Below are 18,009 nucleotides of genomic sequence, written 5' to 3'. Positions count from 1 at the left end.
CAGCTTGGGTCCTTCTGGAGTTTATGGACCACAAAACCAGTGAATAAGGCTCTCCAACTTTGAGATGTGTTTTATTATGAAAAGACATGCAACTGTAGACCATCCTATATCAGTATGTGCTTATTCTCCGTGCCATGTGTATTGGAAGTTGTTGTGCTTGCTAGGAGTGCTATGATGGCTGTCATTCCTGCAGGTATACCTGAGCTAACTTCAATAGTAGCTGTAGCGGTGCAAATTTTTGCTTAGACACAAAATACATTAGAGAAATGGAATAAATTCTCAAACAGTTGGCAAACCTTGAGCTTCCTGTTATTACAGCTACATAACTAGCAGAATAAGAGCTAGGCTGAAAAGGTTTACAGGCCTATTTTAAAAAGGACAATGTCGTGATTTTGGCAAGTAAGAGAAAGATGTTTTCAAATTATTCCTGCCATTCATCTTGAGCTTCTGCAGAAAGCATCAATTTTTCTATGGATTTCAGATAAAACAAAATATGTAGCCCATAATTCAGTCTTGCTTTAGTAAACAGTAATTTCCTGAAAAGTGCATTTTCTAGGTTTGATATGCTTACCTCTAAAAATTAACTTGAGCAAAGAACTAGACTATAACAGATAAATTACTTGCATTTATTAGCACTTGACTGATTTCTTCATTGCATGTTTCACTGTTTTGTGATTCAGTTGCAGTGGTATTTAAAGCCAGTTAAATTAATTGTGAATTGGTAGGCTGCAATATTCAAATCTGTTGTGAAGAAAAAAAAAAACAAAAAAAACACCAAATACATTTCTTACATTTCTCTAAAACTTCCATGCTGCTTTGTACTTCTAGTTTTGAAGAAATGAAACATAATTATCTAACAGTGATTTAGATGTCTGCATTTACACTTGTAGGCACACCCCTTGTATGGAAGACTGCTGTTCTCACGTACTCACTTGAGGGACTATGGCACTGACAGTTTATTGGATTTGTTTCTGGAGTGTGTTGAGATTTCAGTCACACAGTTCTACTTGTCTAAAAAAAACTTCTAACTAAGTGATTTCAGGAAAGCATTTACAAAGCATGCCAGTTGAATCTTTATAGCTTTAAGGCTAGCAACAATTGGCTCAGGTACATCCTGAATCAAGGCGAACCCCTACTTTTGTATTCTGAAGTTAGTGCATAGTATCTTGAACAACATTACAAGGTTGGCCATACTTGGTTATAGTTGTTTTTGCCTTTTGTGTTGTGTTGGCCATTTTCCAACTTTAGTTAGATGTTTTTTTCACACATTTTGGGTAAGGTAAAAGCTTTTAGCTTCTTTTTTTTTCAGATGACCATCTCTGTGAATAAAATCCTGAAAACAAATACGTTTTCTGTTTAAGTAGTTAAATTGAAATTGTCAGCATTTCCAAGTGAGTTGCTAGCTCTAGATGGAACAGAAATCTATGTAGTTTGGTGGGAGTATCCAAATATTCCTCTGCTCATAGCTAAGGGGCCAGGAAGCAATCCCATTCATTACCCTGGAGAGGATACTGAGTCTGAGGTGAATGTTATCTCTAGGTTTCAGAGTCATAATTGCCATTCAACATGAATTATTTTAATTGATGCTGAAATTTGGAATACTCCAAAAGGATTGGAATTAACTATATTTAGTCATAGCCTAAAAGAAATGTAAAAAAGAAAATAGTACAATTAATATAATTCATTTCTATAACTGTTGTTGCCATTCACGTCTACTCTTGTGAGCATGTTTGTTGATTAGATTGTAATATGACAGTGGGATAACAGTGAGCATATAATAAAGTGTTAAAGCACCAATCTATGTCAGAATAGTTTTTTTTTTCTTCCTGATACCAATTTAACAATAACAAAATCATTCTTGTAAATAAATCTAATGGGTTGCTTTATGTTTATGCTGTTGTGCAACCTCTTTAGGGGTTATATATGTGAAGAAATAATCAAATAATGTGCTTTACTGCCCACAAGTATGCAATGCATTAAACAGAGTTTGTCGGTTCATTGAAACACATTATATTTGTTAAGAGAAGCGGTGTTGTTTTGCTTAGCAAAGGTACATTAGCTCTGCTGTTTGGGCTGTCAGAATCATAAAATTTTAACTTGAATGCAAGGGTAATGGTCACTGTGACATGCATTTGTCATTTAACATGAGATGCTTGTGCTTTAGAAGCTTTTAGCAAAGAATAGATGTCTGCAAAGTTTGTGGTACAAAATGTCTCACTAATGCAAAGTTCAGTGTCTAAGACAGTTAAGATAACTTTCAAGTCTAAACTAGATCATGTCTGGTCTAGGGAAAGCCAGAGGAAATGTCTTTTCTTGGAAATTTTGTACAGAAATATATTCATGCTGATTATTTTTAAAAATAACAATAAAATTTATTCGTATTTATTCTGTATTGTAATAAATGTAACTAACAATATTTTCTGTGCATTTAAATGTCTAGTTAAAACTCAATCAAATCAGTAAAATGAACCATCTTGAAGGGAATGTGTAGTTTCAACTCCAGACCACCAATGTTCATTCTATGATGTATGCCATGGAAATACTTGTTCCTATGCATTATCCTCTGAAACTTCATTCAAATTCTAAATTCAAACCTAATGAAACTTGTATTTTTATCTATTTGCTTAGATTTAGAAATTGATAATAGTTTAGAAGAAAAAAAACCAGGCTTGACTAAAAAGAGTAACCATTTCAAAGTACATATAATCTGTGAATACACTTTTCACGAGTTTATGCTGTAAGCAGTTGCATGATTAGCCAGATCTTTCAGTGCTTACTTGCTTAGTTCCTGTTTAAACAATCCCCCTTGAAGTGATTCGGGTTGACATGATTTCAGGGGAAGCATCGCAGTTAAAACTTGAGAGAAATTATACATTTTATTCTAGATATAGATCTGTTACTTAGATGAATGATGGAAATATTTAGATATTTAAGTTTAAGTATACAAAATATATTTGTTCTCAGATAGAATTCCTTGTAGGATACAGTATAAACAATTATTGCTTTAAAAACTTTTTTTTTTTTTTTATTGCATTAAAACTCATGTGGAGGGGTTATGTTTAAATTCCATTCCCTTTTAAAACCCCAGCTTTTGAAATGAAAATTTTTCAGTATCTTTTTTTGAAGGGAGACTGTTAGTTTTTGCAATTACACATTTCTATTTCCTCTGGCAATAGCAAAAATAAATAATCTTGGGTTTTCTAGTCACGTACTTCACCAGACTGGTCATGTCTAACTTGTAAGGGCTGACTAGTTTGCAGCTGTAGGTGGTATGTGAGATACAGAATTCAAGAAGAGCATGATTTCCATAACCACTTCAAAGGAAATACATTATAAATAAAATACATTTCTCTAGGGGCTTACAAAACCATTCTGTTTATAATTTAAATTACATTAAGCTAAGTAAAATAGTACAGTAAAATCCTCAAGGGATTTAAGTTTGAACATTACATTACTTCCATTAATTGGAAGTATTTTACTAGCTCTCTAATAGGTTATTTTTCATTGAATATATATATGTATATATATATATATAATTAAAAGCACAGTCCTTATAACAGGACTCGTTCTTTCCCATTCTGTGCTCCAAGACTTTCTGCTCAATTGATTGAAATAACTTTATTTGCTTACCAGCCTTCATTTCTCACCATTTCATTTTCTGAGCATCCATGTATTTCAGAAGATGAATATCAATGTTTGGCAGATTTTCTACCTTTAAGCAATCTCAAACTTAGACTGAGACTCCAGATTAACTTGACATTTTGCATCATAACTGGATAGTGTTATACTTTCTTTTGATGGAATTTTTAAGTCTCCTCATCCAAACCACACAGCTTGCTTCTCCCAGGGTATTCACAGAGGTAACAGTTATGCAGGGACTGTTGCATAAGGGAATTTTTTTGTTTCTCTACTTTATAAAAGTAATTCAGATTCAGATAGGAGATTCTGTGATTCTGTACATACATGCATATATGTGTGCATGTGTGTGTTTTGTGTGTGTGAGTAGAAATATGATTTGCTGCTGTACATAAAATTTCTCTACTTGCTAGAAATGTATGCCTATTCAGCATCATATGGGACCTTTATACTGCAGTCCACTTTAAATCATTTGAAGATAGTATGACTTCCAGGAGAGGATGATAGGATCAGTACTAGGAACGTTTTAGACTACCTCAGAGAACTACTTAATTCTAAAAGTGATTTATTGTCACTTCCATTTTTGCCCTGTGGCAACACATCCAGACAGAACTAGATCAGGTTATCATTAGGAACAGCAAGGAAGACTAGACAGTAAATCTGTAGAGCCAGACTCCTCTGATATTCACAGTTTTTCAATATGGTTATCTGTAGAAATCATGTAAGCACATATAAGCTCACAGAAGCTGACACAGCTTCTATGGTAGAAGCAAGGTAGTCCCATAATGGGATACATTCTTATTCCCATTTTAGAGTCCCTTTTAAACCAGCTGCTAAATTCAAATTAACTCCCATTTAAAGTTTAAAACAAGCTTTGTGTTTCGTATCAATTAATTTCAAGTGATTTTTTTTAATGGAAAAAATAAATATTAAAAATATTGAAAATTAACAAACAAACATCTATACACGCTTTTTCCTCTAATTAATGAAACATATTCTTTTTTTAAAGAGCATATTTAGAGGGCAACATTAATTAAGGTAATACTGGATTGAGTAAAAACTTTACTCACCTGAAGCTTTCATGTTAGACTGAGTAAATCTTGCAGGAGGGGAGGTAAAATATCAAAGCTTTGATGTACTTTGTTTCAGAACCCATGAGAAATGTAAGAAGAATTGATCACAAAGGTCTAAAGAGATTTTTTCTTCAGTATATTTTTTTAAAATTTTGGTTAAGGATTAAATAAGTTTGCAACTTCATTGTATATACTTAGAAATCGTTCATATTTCCTTTTCACTATGTAAATTGCTTTTCTTTTTTTCTGTATGATATTTCCGCTCATCAAAAATAACTTCTGTTCCTAGTCTCACACAGCCACTGCATGATTGTAGAAGCAAATTTACTATACTGTTGCAATTAGAGAGATCAATTTTTCTTCAGTATTAATTTTAACTTGCTCCAAATGTATGCATAAGAACTTCTATTACGCAACCAGATTATTTCATGATTAAGTCAGGTTTTTTCCTTTCCTGTTTCCCATCCCTTGCCATTAACTTTACAGATTATATTGTAAGATTTAAGTATTGTCTATTTTGATGCAGAGATTGTAGGAGGAAAGAAAAAAGTCTAAACATAGAAACTGCATTTATGCTTTTTTCTTAGTACTTCTGCCTTTTTCCATTTTAGACATTAGATGAACAAGTGATTAGAAAACACAGCTTTATCTTCAGTTCTCAGGCATGGTGTATTAGTTGTGCATAAAACTTGGAGGGTTCGCAGTCAGCTCTAACAAGATGGTCACTGCTGATTTGCTCAGTGCTGGGTGAATTACTAAGGTTACGGTTTCGTGGCAGTACATATCTCCTGAAAAATGCTTGCATTTTATTCAGATGTTCTTGCAGAGCTTGACCAAACAAGGTGCCTAGGGCATATGCCTTAATATATAATGACTTTCCAAACTCCACAGACTCAAGGTTGGCCCCTGTATTGATTTAAATGTAACTGGAGTTTTCATGTGATAAAAAAGAAAGGATTCCTTAGCATTCATTGAAAGCATTTAAGCAGTTTAAAATCTCTCCTTGTTTAGTGAACTTGGAGTAAGAGACTCTGATGGAAGCTCATTATTTCTGGACAGAATAAGTAGGTCCTAGTTTATCCTTGCAGAATATGCTGATACCCTGATATGAGAGAAGATTTAGAGGCACATTCAATATAGCTGGTAGTGACTTTGGTGGGGAATTCTTAAAATTTATTGTAGGAATTAAGAAGAAATTAATAGTGTGCATGTACATGTTTCTTTGAAAGATATTCCATCCCTTACAAATATTGCTATTTTTATAGTGTTAACAGAGAAACAATACTGACAAAATGAGAAATGGCACTCAGGAATTTTTGTGACTTAGTTGTAAAATGAATGATTCACTATGATTCCACCATTTCAAACTTCTCAGTTTCATTAAATGATTGATTAGTTAAAGCAGATCGTTGCTTAAGTGGAGTGAAAAGTTATTTCAAAACAACACATGTAGTAGTTTATATTTCTATAGCAGTTTATATATCTCTGGTTCGAAAGGTATAGCGGAGCTTGAAGAAGCATCATCAAGAAATTCATAGATATTGCTGATTACAAACTTGAAGAAATGGCACAGCAGCTAGATTATTTATCTTTTATGGAATCTTTGTGGCAAAATTATTTAAAAGCACTTTTTTTATTATTTTAAAACCAATTCTCAAAAAACAGTGAAAGAAAATAGTCACAGCAAGTTGAGTTGTTGCTTAAAAAAGCTTTAGCTTAAGCAACAATTTCCTTCGCTAAACCAGAAACTTATGTTAACAGCAGATGTGATCTGAAGTTCAGATATGTGTTCAGAGCATGACATTGAAAGCACTGAAACTCTCAGTTTCTTTCTTTTTTTTTTCATTCCGTTCATACAGAAGGTAAGAGAACAAGGGCTCCTGCAGAGGCTTACCAAATAGGCTGGGTTTTGGCTGTGCCAAGGATGAGTGTCCTTTGCACTGCAGCTCTGAGTGACTTACAGTGTGCAGAGCAGCCTGGGATATGGGCAGGCATTCAGTGGTGTACCAGCTTCCCCTGGTCAGCTGGCAACTCAACACTTTACAGAATATGCCAGCATATGAAGAAGACACTTTAGACATCATAAAATCTAACCCTGCATCATGTAGAGCAAAGTTGGAGAGTAGTTAATTTTGTGGTAAGAAGAACCTGTCATACTAAATAATTAATGAAAGAATATTTTAATACAAATATAGTATAGAAGAAATTTAAAAAGAAATTTAAAAAGAACTTTTTAACAAAAACTATTTTAAAATGTCATATATATCATATATACAATATACTGTATTACATTAAATATGCATTTATATATTAATATATATTATATTATGCATCATACAATGTATAATTATATAATTATATAATACCTGAGACAGGGTATTGCAGAGCTTTGACAGGGAAGTTGTACAACCCAGAACAAAGCTCTCTGTAGCATGGCAACTAGGACTTAGTAACTCAAATGCCCTCTGCTCATATCTGTAACCTGAAGTCAGACACAACATTCTCAAGATTTATTTCAGTTTGTCACTGTGCCCAATTTTAGCATTTCCTCATAGATTTTTACACTGCCCTGTGACATCTGTAGGATCTGGTGGTTCGGGTCTCAAGTTCTTGCATGTACTCACTGAGTACTTCCTATGTAGCTACTAGATGACTGAGCTGCAAGCAACACAACTTGCAGGAGAAGACTTTTCAGGCTGATTTCTGATTTTCAGGTGAGCTCCAGTCATGTCTCCCATAAAGCTTTCCCTTAGATTATTACAGTTCTGGTGCGGCTTCACAGAGTAATTTGAGCAGCTAGAGGCTCTACTATTCTAAAAAGCACTGTCCAAGGAAATGCCTCTTTGATTAGCTAAAATTCTCCTTACTGTACACTATATTCAGTCCTATCAATTTATTTTTCTTTCCATTGAAGCCAATTGTGACTATTATTGACCATTATCTTTACTCTGTCTTTTGGGGACTGTTTGGGTTGTATTACCTAAACATCAGCTGGCATCAAAAAAGATTTAAAATAAAGACCTTTTTCTTACCGTTTTTTTTTAAGAAGAGAAAACTTAGAAATCTTAGGACTACTGATCTATCACCTCTTTTTCTTTTTAGCTGTATAGTTTAATATTTGGCATCAGTAGATATTCTATTAGCAATTTTTTTGTTATCTGTTATTACTGAAGACAATGGGGATAGTTCTTGCTGAAGACAGTTTGGGAAAAGCATACAAAATCTCTACAAAAAGTATAAAGACCTGTATCATTGGATGTGACAGTGCATAAGATAAATGCACAGTGCACACACGTTCAGGTATGACTGCTTGTAGTATGTTTTATCAGTTTAAGCTCTAAAATGTAGGCTTGAGCTCATTAATAGTCATAATTATTAGTTTGCTCAGATTTTTCCCCAGTACAGATAGAGAATTGTTGGAATGGGACAATAATTTGTGGGATATTAATTGAAGTTTCTTAATCTTTTTAAAGATGGTTTAAAATTTTATTAGGTTCAATAAGTCTTTTTAGCTATGGCAATTTAAAGAAAAGAAGAAAGCTTGAAGAAATGTCTCTATTCCTCTAGGCTCTGATTTCTGCAAATGCTGCCTGTGGAAAAGGATGGTAGTACAGCAGTGTCTATCCCTTATGCTAACATTGAAAATCAAAGGAATAAAGCTTCAAAATCTTCATTGAAAAGAGGCCAGTGAACTACTATAAAAAAGAGAAATATCTTCAAAAGAGTATTTAAAGTTTTTAGGATTTATTAAAAAATAAAATGAGAAAAAAAGACATTGCATTTAACAACACTTCAAGAAGACAGGACTTCATCTTTAAAAAAGGTCCTGTGTAGGACTTCTATATGCTAGGCTATATAGAATCTAATCTTCTGATGAAAGGATGAGGTGAGTGTACCAAAATTCAAGCTTGTGCTTCAAGGGATCTTATGTTTTTTTTATATATGATAATGATTATATCTCAAAGCTGTTTTCTTTGACTATAAATCCCTCTACGTCACTGCTTTGAAGAATTGTATACAAACTGACTGTATCTCAGTGAGGTAGTGGGGAGTGTCCATTATGTCAACATAGGAACCGAGAGTATTGTGAGTATGATATTTGAGAAGAGTAAAAAAAAAAAATTCTTGTTGGCTACTTTGTTCTTAGTTCTTCTTCATTTAGAATATTTGCAGGAGAAACAATCTTACAGCTTTGAAATTTGAGATCAGTTTCCAGAGTAAAGATCCCAAAACATAGGCATTTAGTTCTTACATAAGAGATGTACGAAGTTCTGTGCTGCTTAAGAGAAGTAGACTTCCTTCTTTATCCGGGTATCTGTGGACACATGCATTTATTTGTTTCTATATTTGCTTTTCTGACTACAAGCTTAAAACTAATGGAATTCTATTGTCCCAATTTGTGAGGCTGAATATGCACATGGTAATTTTAGTAGAGAAGAACAAGTGACAGTATTTACAGTTAATATGAATGAAAACTTTTTTTTTCCTTAAATTTATGATGAAATGTAGTAACACACTTTTTCATTTTAGTCAGTCTAAATATCCTGTCACCATAAAGTTAATGATGATTAGATATTTCAAATAACTTTGCATGAAAAATTTTTATATAAAATTGAGGGTTATTTTTTTTTTAATTGACTCTGAAGTTGGCAGGCTAACATAAAATAAATAGCCGAAACAGACAACGATTTGAGGGATGCAGGAATGAATTATTTCTGCAAGTTATCTGTATGCATCTATCTTCAGAAGAGTATCAGAAATTTTCCCTCATAAAGGAGGATCAGCATAAATGAGACTTGAAAGTTTTGGCTTCAGTACTGCTTTTTTCAGATCTTATCTGTGATCTGACCACTAGTTAAATGCACACAATTTTAATATATTCAGCCCCTATGTGATCATTTGTCATGGGTAGAAAGAACTTGCCAAATAATAACCAGATATTTACTTTTCATTTATTTAATATGAACGCTTATATACAAAACAATAAAGGAGAGTACAAATAGTTCAATGTATTTATTTACTCAATTTGTTTATACTATATTTATTTGTACATTATACATATTCATATTATTTATATATGTAATTATTATATTTATAAGACAGATGTAGTAATGTCTTCATAAAAATTGTGGGGGAGGAATAAAATTGGGTCTTGGGTTTTTGGAGGCACCTAAGGAAGTTTAAACTTTCAACAAGAATTTTTAGATTATTTTTTAGAGTAAAATAATGTTACTGAGGGTTTCCTCACCCATATTACCAAACTCAGTAGCTTCAGTAATGGCTGTGCACTACATTTTAAACAAAGAATAGGTCAGAGAGGAGAATGGTGTGATTTACCAGGTGCTCCTAAAGGTACCATGTGTTTAGTGGCACCGCCTGAGGAGAGAGGAGACTCCTTCATCTGTCCCTTTGGATGATTCAGGAAAAGTTCATTTCCTTGTGCTCAGAGCACGAATGGTTCAGTCAGCTTTGTGCCAGTGCGAGTGACACAAACCCAAGATTTTTCTGCCCCATTTACTTCAGGCAGCTGAGTAGCAAGAGTGGTATTGCTCTGGGAAAAGATGTGCATTCCTTCATTTCTCACCTTTGTGCAGATGTACAGAAACCAAGGTGGTCTGGATAGTACTCCTTATCTATTTTTCATCAGAAAACAAACAAACAAACAAACAAACACAGTCCTTTTATAACAGCTGACACATCCCTTAGAAAACCATAGACATCTGGCTTAAGGTGACTGAATGAGATTATACATGTGTTTCACAAACACAATAGACTGAATGAAGTGAAACATTTGTATGATGCTTTTAATCTCAGAGCAGTACAGATGACTTTTCTCTGCAGTTTCTGATAATAACTGATAAGAAGCCTGGATAAACTGTGAGAGATTGTGTCCTAAGATTGGATCTCAGTTGGCATAGTACAGCTGTCTGAAGAGAAGCATGGGTCTGTTATCTGCAGGTACTGGTATCAAGGTACCTGTTGTTGTGGTTAGCACTCGAGTAGTACATGACAGGTGGGCAGAGGCTAATATGGTCTAAGTTTCGATATGATTTTAAAGTTCTTTAACTAATTACCATCGGTCAGTATGGCAAAGAAGAAGTGCTGCAAAATCAATATAATGGAAATGTGCAAAGCATGACTTCACAGAACAGCACATTAGCATGTGCAAGTTGGAAAATGGTACAAGGGGATAAGAATGTAGCACAAAAATTGCATGACATGAAACTAAAGCTGTTTAACACCAGTCATTGCTCCATTATAATAGCTGAAAAGTAAATTCTGGTGTAGTATTCTTCAAAAGTTTCTAGAAACAAAATCTTTAGTAGTAATGCTATGCTCAAAGTCCTTCCTGATCTCTACAGTCCAAATCAATCATTCAGAAATGTATATATATATATATATTTAGTAAACTATTTCCTACTGCAAGTGCTGAAGCAGGAAAACAGTGGAGCAATTGAACACACAAGCATCTTTTTATGAGTACTCAAAAAAAAAAAACTAGAGAATGTGGAGTCATGTCCTACCACATTTGCTGATATTGCCCTATTTCTGGTTAAGAAATGCGAAAATGGATCTGTATCGTGATGCATATTATCTTTTGAGAGAATCATTGCAATCACTTCAACTTTTCTCTAAGGTAATTTCATAGACAATTTGTGAGGGTTTGAAATGAAATGATATCTTCCCATTGCACTGTGTGTTTGAAGCATTCTCAGACTTCCCTTAGAGACTGAAAATGTTGTTGCACTTGCATAATGTGCCAAGGATTCAGTATCAAACTCTTCAGATTACCAGAAATTTTCAGAGGTTGACTTGAGATCAAGTTATAAATCTGTACTGTTATGCCTGTTCAAAGCACTGCTCTTGCTGTTACACAAAGGAAAAACATTGGCTGCATTTCAAAGTTGAAAGCATATCTTAGTATTTTATAGCTGTTCTATTCTTTTTCCTACTTTTCTTATTCATTATTTTAGTGTAGAGATGCTAAATTGATTAATGTGCTTACTACAAATCAACGCACCATCAAAAAGCTGTGTTTTCATCTGGTTTGAAGGGCACTACTAGATGCTGCATCTGTGAAATTCCGTTGGAAATCTCAATATTGTGCTGCTACCATGTTTTCATCTTTACTCTCTGTCTTTTCAAATGTGAAAATTTGAAACCCCAGAGATGACAGGGAAATATAGCAAATACAATCTCTCTTATTCCCAAGTCAATTCCCTGCTTTTTTCATTTTATTTTATTATTTTTTTTTTAATAAAACACACACACACACAAAACAATGAAGATAAACTAGTGGAAAAATTGTTTTTGCTTTCTTTTTCATTTGTAGGAATTGCTACTTATATTTTTAAGTGTCATTTCATTAGTGTACTTATCCCTGAGAAAAATCTTGCCTCTTACTCTTTTTCTTAAAGATATTTTTTTAATAAACAGATCTTCTTGAAATCTGTTACTATATTCCATGTTTGCAGAGAAATTCTAAGAAAAGGAGGAGATGTCTTTATTTAACACGAGTTAGGGCTAGTTACCCCAGTGATTAGATTAGCCAGTCACACATACTTCTTTCTACAGGCACATCTCCTGCTTGATTTTCAGCTGCTTTAGTGGAACAGTTACATTATATCTGTAGTCTTTCTGATCCAAAACTACATTGTTTTTTTCCTACAGAATACATTATGACAACACCTAACCAAAGTAGCTGAGCCAGAGACTGATCTGAAGACGGACTGAATTCAGAGGTGGGATTTGGGCAATTTTCTTCTTGCTTAGCTTAAACATCTGTTGAAAGATTCCAAGATCTGATACTCTGGACAGCATCACCTCTTCCAGACTGACAAGTTAAAAAGATTCACTCATAAATTATACATTTTATCTAGGTTTTGCTCTAGAGAAAAACAGAACCCCCAAAACCCCAAAAAGGAATACTTCCAGAGGAAGGTGGATTCCACATAATAAGTGTTTTTTGCCCTGTCTACTCATCCATTTTCATCTCCTCTTAGCAATTTTAGAATCATGGAATATTCTGAGTTGGAAATGACTCACAAGGAGCACTGAGTCCAACTCCCGTTTCCACACAGGACCACCCAAAATTCAAGCCATATTTCTGAGGGAATTCTCCAAATCCTCATTGAACTCCAGTAAGTTTGGGCCCATGCCACTCCCCTGGGGAGTCTGTTCCATGCCTGACAACCCTCTGGTGCAAAACCCTCTTCTAACGCCCAACCACAGGGAGCCAAGCTCAGCACTGCCCTCCATTCCCTATGAGGAGTAATGGGCTACACCAGGGCCTCCTCTCAGCCTCCTTGGCTCTGGGATGAACAAACCAGGAGACCTCAGCCATTCATATACCTTGCCCTAAAGATTCTTCAGCATCTTTGCAGCCCCTTGAATATCTTTCTCATATGGTGGTGCCCAAACCCACACATGGTACTTGAGGTGAGGTCACTGCATCACAGAGCAGTGCAGGGCAGTTCATTTTCTCTTGGCTCACAGGAGCATAACTAGACAGGGTTCTCCTTACTGTCACAGCTTCCTCAGGAATTTACTACTTTAATGCCTCTGAGAGTCTGTACTGAAATATGCAAAAATAACTATAGTGAGAGTCAAGTTTCCATGTGGTGGGGCTAGTGGTACTATTAGGATAAACATATTAGTCTAAATAAGTCTGAGGTTTGAAATGACAGTGACCTATGTTATCAGAAAAGAACATCCACTTCTCTGTTACACACTTTTGATGTCTTGGATTATTCCTTTGTTTTGCTGCCAGCCACTAGTTAATGTTGTTTGACCTACTTCTTATTGATGTAAACTGTTTTAATATGTACCAAATCCCTGTATTTAACTTTTTATTATTTTTCACTAATGAATGGCATTTCCAAATTTACATTTATAGACACTATCAAATAGAATGAAAAGAAATAACTTAAAATGGGACAGTAGCTACCTGCAGGTAGTAGGAGTAATTTAGCACATACAATGGTAATTAAAAAAATGAATCTGAGCGTCCTAAGGTCTCTTTGTTCACTGTTAGACCTCTTTGTTTAAAGATAAATTGGCTGTATTGTGCAGAGCTTATTTCACAGAATCACAGAATCACAGAGGTTGGAAGGGACCTCAAGAGATCATCGAGTCCAACCCCCCTGCCAAAGCAGGTTCCCTACACCAGGTCACACAGGTAGGCGTCCAGGCAGGTCTTGAATATCTCCAGAGAAGGAGACTCCACAACCCCCCTGTGCAGCTGTGCCAGTGCTCCTCACCCTCACTGTAAAGAAGTTCTTGCGCACATTCGTGCAGAACCTCCTGTGCTGCAGTTTCTGTCCGTTCCCCCTTTTCCTATCTTCACACACTTCTGAAAAGAGTCTGGCCTCGCCACTTTGCTCCTCATACCTCAGATATTTATAAACCTGGATCGGGTCCCCTCTCAGTCTTCTTTTCTCAAGGCTAAACAGACCCAGTTCACTTGGCATTTCTTCATAGGGGAGATCCTCCAGGCCCTTCACCATCTTTGTGGCCCTGCTCTGGATTCTTTCCAAGAGATCCCTGTCTTTTTTGTACGGGGGAGCCCAGAAATGGACACAGTACTCCAGATGAGGCCTTACCAGGGCAGAGTAGAGGGGGAGGATCACCTCCCTTGACCTGCTGGCCACATTCTTTTTAATGCATGCCAGAATGCCATTGGCCTTCTTGGCCACAAGGGCACACTGCTGGCTCATGGCCATTTGTTAATACCATTGACATATAAGGTGAGGAGAAGTAGGGTATTGATTAAAAAAAATAACTATATACATACTTTGTCTGAAAGATCAATTTAAAATTCAAGAGCTACTTATTTTTTCTTCTTAGCTTGGGAATTTGGAAAGACTGTGGTGGCATCCTGAAAAGTCCTATAAAACATCTGTTGCTTTGTTTTCAGAACAAGATGTGGAATTTTTTTCGCCAGACTATGATAAATTGAAAATTGTATCAACAAAATAATAATTTAAGACAGTATGCCTCAAGTACCTCAAACTGACTTAGATTTGCTGAATCCAGGACAACTGGAGAATTCAGTTCAAGTTAGCAGTGCATATATCTATGCAGTATCTCAGAAAACTGTATAGCCAGCTGTCATTAACCTCCAATATCACCAGACTAGCCTCTTTGCCCAGGTACCTATTAAAGCTTCTAGTGCTTTAGTTTAACAAAATGGACTTCTAGAACCAGTGTTAGCATTGATTTTATGGAGAACATTTACTCACTATTTAACAATGAGCTTTTGGCTAAATGGAATCAGATAGCTATTGCTTAGCTTAGACATTAGAACAGAAAACAATAACAAAGCATTAAGTATATCTTGGTTAATCTCATGCTCTACAGGTACACTTAAGAGTAGGTGTGAAATAAAGAAAACATCCCTTGAGAGTCTTCATTGTGGTAATACACTGGATTCCTTTTAATTTAAAGCACCATGCTCTGTGAACAACACTGGCATTGGCTCTATTGGATTTTAAATTACATCAGTTACTCTGCAGCGCCTCAATCCATGAAAATACTTGCAGGCTTCTATTAGGGTTTCATTGTCTCTGAAAAGTCAAGTTCAGGGAATACACAGCAAGGTCTGACGTTTATCTTTCATATAACATGTCTAAAATGTCAAAACCATTTTGATCATGGCCCAAATACATTCTTGATTACAGTCTGCAATGTCGAACTGTAAAATATGAAGTTGCTCTATGATCTTACAACCAGAGACATATATTTTCCTACTTTTTGTCTGAATGAGCATGCCCAATGCTCTCCTTTCTGTCTAATGAGGACTGCAGTTTAGTACACACTTAATGTGTGTATCAGCTGCTACAATCTTGCATCTTCAATACATCTGCTCAGACCCCTTTTATGACATGTTACATACAGTTACATGGGTGAATAATTCTCTGTGAGCACTCCTCGTAATTGTGAAGCAGAGTTTAATAAGAAAGTAGGCACTGAACTTAGCTTCAACACTAGGCAGAATTTGTGCGTGGCCCTTTTCAGATTAGAAGAGCATCTATGTTTAATTTAGTTGGCCTTTCATGTTTATTTTTTAGAGGTTTGGGTTTATTTTTTAAACACTCTTGAAGGTACTTAACTCTTCAAGATCCATATTTTTTCTTGTGTAATGAAGACATCCTATTTGTGTTGTTCCTCTCTTGATAGAACATCTGTCGATACCAAGTAACCTTTTGCCTTAAAAATTCAGTTTCTGGGGAATATATTTACCTCTTTCACTCTCATTAAATGAGAATAAAACACTTGTATATTTCTCCCTGGATACAAATAAGGGAAAGCTGTGGTCTTAAAACAAAATTGATACGTGGAACAATCTTCTCTCTACTGATCTTTCCTGCTCTCCCATCTCAAGTTGCAAATTAAAAAATTAAATAACCCAGATGGTATTTATACAGCATTACAACACTTTTAAACCTACAAAAACACAAGCTAAACCATTGTTTTGCTGGACTTTGATGAAAGATAAACTTGGCCTAAACATTGCCTTTGGGAGTGTTTCTGTTGGGATTTTTTTGGGGTGGTTATCTGGCATTGTTTGTTAGGACTTATTAAGTACTGATATTATATAAACTCATCTGAGTTACAGCATTATTTCATTTGTAACTGGAGATCAGCACAGGAGGCAGAAAATATCTCTGGTTTGAGAACTGCTACCAGGATGTCTATAGTGGGTGTCAGCAGTACACTAAGCATGAGTTTCAAATCACGCTTTTGCAAAGCAGGGCTGGTACATCACGGTGTTGCTGAACCTACATATGTGCAAGAATCTGTCATGTTTCAGTGCCTGAAATACTGTTCAGAATACCCTGCTCTGGTTTAAAAGCAAAAGTATGAAAAGAAAGTAGACTTTACAAACTTGCGTGATATTCCTACAGAGCTCGAAAGAAAATGTTCTAAGGTACAAAACAGTGTAATATTTTCATGAATCTTGTACACTGCAGTCAATATGCTGAAGTAACATCATGATATCTGCTATCAGCTGTTTATGCTGGTCTAATAATAAGCACTTTTTTAAAAAGTCAGTACAGGTCTTGAGATTGACGTGACTGCCTACCTCTCTTTCTTTTGTTTGTGTTCATTAATTTTATCTTATTATCATGATGTAGGGTGTTTTTAACATAAAAATAAAACACAGAGTGAGATAAAATAACATTCTAATCAACAAATGTCCTATTTTTTAGTATACCCTTACGTTTCCTTGAATGGCAAATTAGTTTCTTCTTCTGTGTATGGAATAAAGATACTAATCTATGGTAGATTTCTCAAATAATACTTATGGTTCTAACAAAAGCTTACTGCACCGGCACTGGACCAGCATTGCTTTATATGGACAAAGGGAAAGAGAAAACTTAACTCGTTGCATTGTATGCTGCTCATAATAAGAAATGTTTAGAATTCCCTAATCTCAGGACTTACCAAATTATATTTAATGTATTCCACGTGCTTCAATAATTCTTCCCAAAGACATGAAATTTTTCTATATCCTCCAAATCCATTTATTGGCATTCCTACAGTTTCAGCTGAACTACTGTGGGTCCTTTATACACTTTCTGTTTTGTATTTTTGAAAATAAATTGTTTATGGATCATTCAAAGTTAATTATTTTTGTTGAACAGTCACTGTAGGAAAAACTACTTACTTATTAGGATTAAATTGTTTTCAGACTAAGTATTTTATAATCAATGTTAAATTTTAAAATATTGTATCAAATACAATATGACCAGTATATGCATATAAAATCTTTCTTTCCTCTAATTGATTACCATTCTACCAAATAGCTACTTTTGACTTTAATTTAGACACCATTCATAATCATTTGGGAAGAACATTACTGCAGGTATGTCTTAACCAGCTCTTCATTGCTGACCACTGGCTATTGCAAACTGTTATTTTAGGTGCTATACTTTATTCAGAGAACCTAAACTCTGAACACAGATAGTGCATAGAAACAGGCTATCACACTGCACAGGAGGCCACTTAAAGTCACTCCATTCTATGGCATACCTGTCATGCAGAGTGGAACACCATCTCAGCTAGTGGATTTTCTGCAGTATTCAGCCTGTATGTCAGCCTTTGGCACACAGTGTAGTTGGAGGAAAAAAATATGTATTGTTTGTTTTTTTGAATCAGTGTTTAAAGAAAATCAATTGCCTGAATGGAACCTGTGAATCCTTCTCCAGAAGTGTCCCAAAAGCAGGGTTGAAGCATTATGTTTGGGGCTCCCCCAGCAGTACTGCCAGCAGCTCTTGCCTTTTACTAAAACAACAAA

The 18,009-nt window shown here is 35.1% G+C and overlaps 1 protein-coding gene across 2 annotated transcripts in view; it reads left to right on the top strand.

The window, feature by feature from the left end:
* Positions 1-18,009, top strand: part of CHRM3 (cholinergic receptor muscarinic 3) — a 167,680-nt gene that overhangs the window by 58,946 nt on the left and 90,725 nt on the right. The window lies entirely within an intron of this gene.

Source organism: Cyrtonyx montezumae, unplaced genomic scaffold (genome assembly GCF_038088225.1).
Source record: "Cyrtonyx montezumae isolate F1298 unplaced genomic scaffold, pur_monq_1.0 scaffold_0, whole genome shotgun sequence".
NCBI classification, from domain to species: Eukaryota; Metazoa; Chordata; class Aves; order Galliformes; family Odontophoridae; genus Cyrtonyx; species Cyrtonyx montezumae.
This window is presented reverse-complemented; position numbering and strand designations above follow the sequence as displayed.